This window comes from Aptenodytes forsteri, unplaced genomic scaffold, assembly GCF_000699145.1.
Source record: "Aptenodytes forsteri isolate BGI_AS27 unplaced genomic scaffold, ASM69914v1 Scaffold209, whole genome shotgun sequence".
In the NCBI taxonomy this organism is placed as follows: domain Eukaryota; kingdom Metazoa; phylum Chordata; class Aves; order Sphenisciformes; family Spheniscidae; genus Aptenodytes; species Aptenodytes forsteri.
Window position 1 is genome coordinate 3581106 of NW_008795034.1, and position 7648 is coordinate 3588753.

Genomic DNA, 7648 nt, shown 5'->3' on the forward strand with positions numbered 1-7648 from the left:
AGCCTAGAGGAGAAAGTACCGGGGTCTGCGGCTCTGGGTGGGAAGCTTTGAGGGTTAGGGGGGAAAAAAGAGCCAACGAGACTCTGCATGCAGCAAATTAACTGCTGAGTTTTGGGCTGTATTTGCAGCGAGTCCGTCCTGCACCGAAAATAGCTACTACGAGGAGAGCTGTGCACCGAGGCAGCCAAAAGTATTATTAATTCTTTTGCAAGATAGATGCTATTGAGTAAAACTGGCAAGGATTCCCTGCAAAACCCGAGCTGATATCTATTGGTCCCAAACATATTTGTAGAAAGATCAAAAAACACCACCCCCCCCCGCCTCCATTCCCTGCCTGCTGGGGCGTAGCGATGGCTTATAGCGCGTATTTACTCTGCCTATCTGCATTTAACACATCTATCTGCGGTGCCAGCTGCCTGCAGTTGTGCCGTCCTTTGAACGCTGCGCTGCAAAAAGAGTTTGCTCCGGCACAACAGATAAAATGCTTTTCCAGCTGTCTTGCGCGCGTCCCTTGAATTATTTCCATGCTAATGAGAGCCTGGCGAGGCGCTCCCGAACCGGAGCCTCCGGACAGCGTCCTGGGGAGCAAAGAGGGGAGAGTTCCATTTTCCGACTCCCCCGTCCTTCCCAGCTCCACGTCACCTGGCAGGAGGAAAGGCCCTTTCCTAAGCTGACGTTGTCACCGGGGTTGTTTTTGGCTCATCAGTGCAAGGGACGGGGAATCCTTCACACACCCGTGCGGGCAGGAGGGCTGCCGTGGGTACCGGCAGCATCCCTGGGGTGGGTCCAACAGCCCAACCCTTGGTCCCGGGGTCCCCTCTGCAGACTTCAGGCATCCAAACAGGACCGGGGAGGCCCCATCCGTGGAAATCCCACTCCCTGGCGTGGGAAGGCAGGCATTGGGGTTATCCCCGCGCCGTGCCTCGGCCGAGAGCATCACCTCCTCCCGCCGGTGGGGGACGAGGGGCTGCCGGGGGAGCGCCGGACCCGAGCCCTGTCCAAGGTCGGGCTGATATTCATACATTTTTAATCAAACCTGCAGCTGAGGTTACAGCCCCAGCCTTTGAAATCGCCGTGCAATTTCGCAGTGAGGCTCCAGCTTTGCCCGTCAGCACCTTCCCCGCAGGGCTGTGGCCCCAGCAAAGCTCCTCGCCCCCCCCGTCCCCTGCCCAGGCTGCTTTCAGCCCCCAATTGCAACCCCCCGACTCGCTGCCCGGCAAAGCCATCCCCACCGGAGGACCCACACCCTCGCAGCCCACCCGCTCCCACGCCGGGAACGATCTGAGAGCATCGGTTCTCTGCAGGCGTGGGGTCTCGGTGCCAGTGCCCCCACCGCGCCGCTGGCCCGGCACAGCCCACCCAGCGTCCGTACGGGCGCCCACCCGCTCGCGCCCTTGCAATGCTGACGCCAAGGGCAGGAGGCATTGACATTCCCATTGGGTCTGCGCAGTGCAAAAGTAAACTTAACGACGTTATCTGCTGATCTGGTAATTAATACCCTGGATGCTTTTTTATTGGAGTGAGCGAGGGCCAGGACATGCCGGGGGTTTTAATGAAGGGCCATGCCGGAGAGGCGCATCCCCTGGGTTTCCCCTGGAAGGGGCCATGCCAGGGCCTGGGGAGAGGCAGGGGGTGGTTTGGGGTCCGGGGGGCTGCGTTCTGCGTGGGGTGCCTTGTGCCCCACATCAGGTGCCCCAGGGTGGTCCCAGCCCTGCACCCACCTCACCAGCCCGTGCGCCCCGCTTTCCCTCCCCATGCACTACAAAGAGCCACGCTGGACCCCACTGGGTCTTTTTTTAAATGAGATGCTTTCAAGATCTTTAAATATTAGGCAAGAAGTGTTTTCCCAAGCTCTCGCTGTGCTATGCTCCGCAGCACCCGTTCGGGGCAGGGAACAGGCAGAAACCTGCTGCCCGACAGCGACGGGGACACGGGGACCGTTTTGCTCCAAAACTGCTGTATCTTTCGTTGATCCCGCTGCTATTTTTAATACAGATGCCTTATTGAGATTCAAATGAATGTTTCAAATCCTCCTTCCTTTGCATAATTCTTTTTAATTAACACTTCAAAGGTTTGAACACAAGATCTGTGCTATTTCCCTAACGAAGTTGACTGAACCTCCTTTCCCCCAAAGCTCCCCTGCGACATTTCCAAGGGCTAAAGCCGGGGCTGGGCCTGTCCCCCGTGTCCCCTGCAGTAGGGGATGACGGCGTTTGGGCTCGGGCTCTGCAGAAATGGGAGCTAAGGGAAGAGAGGGGGTCGATGGCTGCGGCGCTGGGCAGGGGCTGCCGTGCCATCACCCAGCGCCTCGGGCAGCTCAGCACGTGCCGGGCGGCAAAACAGCCTGAGCCGGGCACAGAAATCTTGGCGTTTGAAGCGAATATGATCAAGGCCACCGCTCTGCCGTCCCCTGCCCCAGCTGCTGCTGTAACACAGCCATGCCCCTCCAGGTCGAACAAAACCTCCCCAAAAAAGAGCACCCCCTCTCCAGGGTGCATTTTAGTCACATTTTCAATCTTCTTGGCACCCAAAAGGCCTGGAGATGCCTTTCTTCCTTCGGAAATTGTACTGTAAAAATAAAAACTGAAGTTGTCGCACAATCACATTCACTACTAAGAGCTGGAGCTTTTCCTCAGCTACCCCGAGAGCTGGGAAGGATGCAAAGCCCTGAGGCTACAACACAGACGCAGGAGAGAACGAAGCAGCCCGGGTCCCCGTCTGACCTTCCCCCCACCTCTGTACCCACAGGGTCCCCCTGTCTTGAGTGGGAGCAGCCTCACTTTGCAGGACTGGGACCCCGAAGAGCAGCGTGGTACAGCAAACGGGGAAACGAGCTTCAGTTTAAATTCCTGCAAGTGCAGAAATTATTAGACACAACAAAATTGTATAATTAGGATTTAATAAGAGACTGTCCCAGACATGCAAAAGAAGTAGGTTAGACAGTGGCCTTTGTTCAGCTACAAAAGACGTTAAATTGCAAATACTCTTAATATTCATTTTTTGTTATTTAGACTGATATTTTGAAAGTCTCCGATAAAATGAAAAATTTGGACTAAGCATTCCAGTTGCATTTCCAAGCGCAGGAATCCAGCTTTGATGTTCCCCTTGATAACATCTTTTTAGAGCCTTGACTGCATCAAATTAAATTCTGATTACCCTGATAGTGCAATACAGCTTCCAAATGTATTCAGGTGACTTTTTGTTCTGGAAGGAAATTAGCTATTTTGACAAGGATGCTTCTTAGGCAGCAGAGAGATGGGGAGGAAACACCCTTACCAGAGAAGCAGCACGTTCCCGGCCCTGGTTTCGGCACCGGGGCTGCCGGGCTGCGGTGCCCCTTCGAGCCAGGCTCGCTGGTGTTGGGGCTGCAGCAGGGAGGGGACATGGGCAGCCCCTGCAACAGCAGAATTGCACTTTTGGTGGCCCACAGGTCTCCCGGCACCAAGCAGAGACCTGGTACATCCACCCTCTCCAGAGGGGACATCCCAAAGGGACATGCCCTTGGGTCGCAGGTTCTGGGGGAGCACGGACCATGGGTGGCCGCAGGACGTGCGGTTAGAGCAGGGCGGCCACATCCACACAGAGACGTCCCCTCCGCATGTCCCCCCCCATGCAGGGAGGCCACTTCATGTCTCATCCCCACCTCACCCCTGGATTAATCCCAACCCTGAAGCACCCATCCAGCTGTGGGCACGAGCACAGCATCCCAGGGGGGTGAGGTCCCTAACACAGATGAGGAAGGACATCCCACCCATCGCCTCTTCTGAGCCACCCACGATGCCCAAGGAGCAGGTCGGGATCCCCGTGCCACCCTCGCCCCATCCATTTTCATGCAGTGGTACTGCTCCCCAGCCCAGGCTCCGCTCCTTGGCTGGATGCTAGGATGAAAATAAAGTGCAAATATTATTGTTGGCAGAGATTACCAGCTCCCCCACTAGGATTTAGGCATCTTTAAACTTCATGTTTTATTAATACTCACCATACGATTAACAGCACCGAAATGTGATGTCTGCAAACAAAGGCATGCGCTACAGCGTTCTCTCTGTGAGATACCGGGGCTCGGGCACTTGATTGTAAATATGCACATTAATGAATTAGATAGCGGAACTACATAAAAGACGGAGCTGGAGTCACCTGCCCTGAGCAGGGACATGGTGCTCACGGCCTTTGCCTCCTGCCCCGGGCAGCCCACCCCCTGCCCAGAGCTGGCGTGATGGAGAACTTGCCGTTTTCTGCCAGCTTTTCTGGGGAGAGCCTCCTATCCCCAAAAACCTGTCCTTCCCGGGTGCATCTCCCTCTGGGAGCGTCGGCTGCAAAAGGGTGCTTGCTCGGTGACCTTGCAGCCAGCATGGGGACAGCTCAACAGCCGCTGCTGGAGCAGTCCTCCCCCTCACTGGCAGCCTCGGCAGCAAAGAGGGGACCGACGGAGCAGGGGGTCACAAACCTCGAAGCAGCTATTCGGGGCCAGGGCTGAGCCGTGACAGCGGGATCACACATGGGAGCCACCGCCCAGCTCTGCCAGAGCTGCTTGGCCGGGAGAGGATCCCACCCTCCCGCGCTGCCCGGCCGCAGCGTCTCAGGACCCGACCTGAGTGAGCAGCAGCAGCCTTTGAAAGCAAAGGGCAGGGAAAATAACGACTTCAACAGCTCCCTGCCCAGCACCGATGCTGGGCTGAGCCCGGATGGACCTTCCTGTGTCCGGAGATTCCTCCCAAGCAAAGTTCAAATAAATTATTCTCCTTCCAGCCGCTGGAGGACAGTGAAGCACACGGCAGCAGCAGATGCCATCAGCACCCGCTCTAAAAATAAGCAATGCGGTGACCCAGGGACCCGCCGTTTTTGCCCAGCTATTTTAGGAGATCCCGAGACCCCGCAACGCGCAGGACCAGGGACGTGGTCAAGAAACAGAAAGTCTCAAGTTATTTGTTTTTGACAGCAACTCTTACACGCCTTAAAAAAAATAAAATAGCAGGATATCATGGACCACCCTGTACAGAGCAGGTTACAGCTCTGGAATAAGGCTGCATGGCCAGCTTTCATGGCGTTATTGTCAGTCCCCTCTAATTTTCTTGGGGCCTCGCTCTGGAATCAACCCATCACCTGCAAACCGCACCAGCTATTCAGAAAGAGTTTAAAACTTTCAGGTAGTCCTCATAGTAGAGAATTTTGGTTTAAGTCCAGGAAAAGAAGAAGCCAGGAAGCAAGGAAAAAAGCATCCCAGTTTTTTCCTGTATCTTAAGACAGCTGGCAATACTGGGAAAGCCCATCCTGTGAAGGATCTACAGCCTACGGGGGCAGGAATACACGACAGGAGGAGAGATGGATGTTTCATTGCTGTATGGGGTGCTGCTGAGCCGGGGCACAGGCCATGGGCAGTCAAGGAAATTCCCAACTAAGAGATGCTGTACCACGAAAAAAGCACCAAGCCCTGGAGTAAATTCCCCCGGTCCTGCCCCATGGGAGCAAGCGTAACCCCACGATGCTCAGAGCATCCATATGGGCATGTGGTGGGAACACGGGGGAAGAGGGGCAGGAGGCTGGGCTGGGGAGCAGCGTGGCTTACCCGGACCTGCACCGACCCTGGCAGCAACCGCAGGTCCCCCCGGGACCAATCCACAGCAGTCTCTGTTTCCCCGTGCTCTAAAGGTCTGCAGTGAGTGAGCTGGAAGGGATGCGGATGACACAACCGCTGTCTCTGCCCCTGCAAAATCAAGGTGGCACCGCTCAAACGAGTAGGCGCCAGTCTCGAGGTGAGGGGAGGTGGGTCCAGCACAGCGCACTGTGACACTCCTCGCCTCGGGGTGTTGTGGATGCATCAGGGAGGGACTGGCGGAAGAGGGAAAATAATCATGGATTAATAAATAGCACCATCACCCCGCGGCTCAGGAGATCCCTGACAGCAGCGGGCGGGGAGTCACCCAGGGAAGGAGCTGGTTGTCCTCACCTCCAGCACAGGCTGCAGAAGAGCAAACGCCGCGTGCCGGCTCCCGGCGCATCTCACCCCCCAGGGCAGGCCTGCAGCCTCTCGGCTGTTGGCAAGCCCTGCTCTCGGTAGAGCCCAAATGCTGATGGCTCCGGGTCCCTGCTTAGGCTCAGGGCGAGAGGGACTTGCCAAAGCCCCACGTTCGAGCTGCAAAGGGAAAGCCCCCCCTTGCCCACCAGCCATTTCCATCTCAGCACGGCTCATGCGCTGCAAAACATCCTTAACACACCCCCAGCAGCCCCGGGGTGCCCGACTTCAGCCACAGATTTTATTGTTTAGTAACGAGCTCACCACACCAGCAAGCCAGGACAGGGGTGGATGGTACATGAATACATATCTGTAGTAGTTACACAGACCGAGATTTGTACAGCTTTTGTACAGAGGAAGAAATAAAATGAATCAAATAACAAAATAGACATTAGCAGTCAAACTTTTTTTTTTGTCTTTTTTTTTTTTATATCATACTAACAAAATCTGATAGCCAAAAAATGACTAAGCTACAAAATTGTAATACATACTGTATGGGTAAAAGGTTATCATCCATTTATACATCTAGTATCATCTTTATTCTGGTAACTTACATGAGGCCTATAGGATCTTAGTGTATTAATAACTCCCTACAAGATAGTGTTGAGCTGCTAAAGCTGCCGAACAATGGAGTACTGGAATTTTTGTTAAGACTTTTACAGTGTCATTTGCATCGTTTTGTTTTAATGAAACCCTCATGCATCTCTACTGCAAGCCAGAGGAACCGCTGGTGGCTGGGGGTAGGCACGAGCTGTAAAGCCTTGGCTGGTAACTTGGCACCCGTCGTTCAGTACGGCACCAGCACGGTGCCTCCCCTTGCTCCAGCTCTCTGGATGCTGTAGGAGGGATAAAGCTGAAATCGCTCAACCAAGACAGATTCTTTTCCCTTTGGTCTAGAGGGTTAGAGAAGAAACCACTAAACACGGAACAGTCTCCATTTCAAAGACTTTTTTTTGCCAGGTAACGTCTCAGCCTTCAGCAGAAAAGCATCACTAACCATTGGGGTAACGCAGCTGGCCATGAGGGATGGTCCCACAACCAGGGTGCCGGTCCTTCCCCCGGTGCTGAGGGCTTCGGCAGGATGCTGAGCATGTGCATGGCTACCTCCTGCTCCCCACCTTGCAGCAGTGCTCTGAGGCACGCTCCGGATGCAAAACCGGCATGGCACGCACGAGCCAGGAGAGGGGCTGGGGAGAATGCAGCCCCCCTGCACCAGCTCTCAGGGATCAAGGTAAGAGCAAGGCTAAAGCCGAAGAGGGAGTGAAGGCACAAACAGGAACCAGTCCCTGACCAACAACAGGAGATGGGTGCATCACTGCTCCAATGCCCTTGAAAATCTCCCCCAAATAACCAAGCCAGTAAGACCAAATATTGTGAAATACTTTATACACCACCACATAGGCAAAAATAGCAATTAAAATTACAAATAAATAGAGGGGCCGGGGAATCTCCTCCTCCTCCTTTCCAAGTTTGTCCCTAGTTTGGTCTCGTACAACCTCAGAGGGGCAGCCAGAGGCAGGTGCCCTCGGGAAGCCTATGCCAATTTTGGAGAGGGAGGACATGGCTGGTGTCCAAACCCCCTCCTGGCCACTTTACAGGGTTGTGCTGAAACCCACATGGAGCATGGGAGAACAGGAC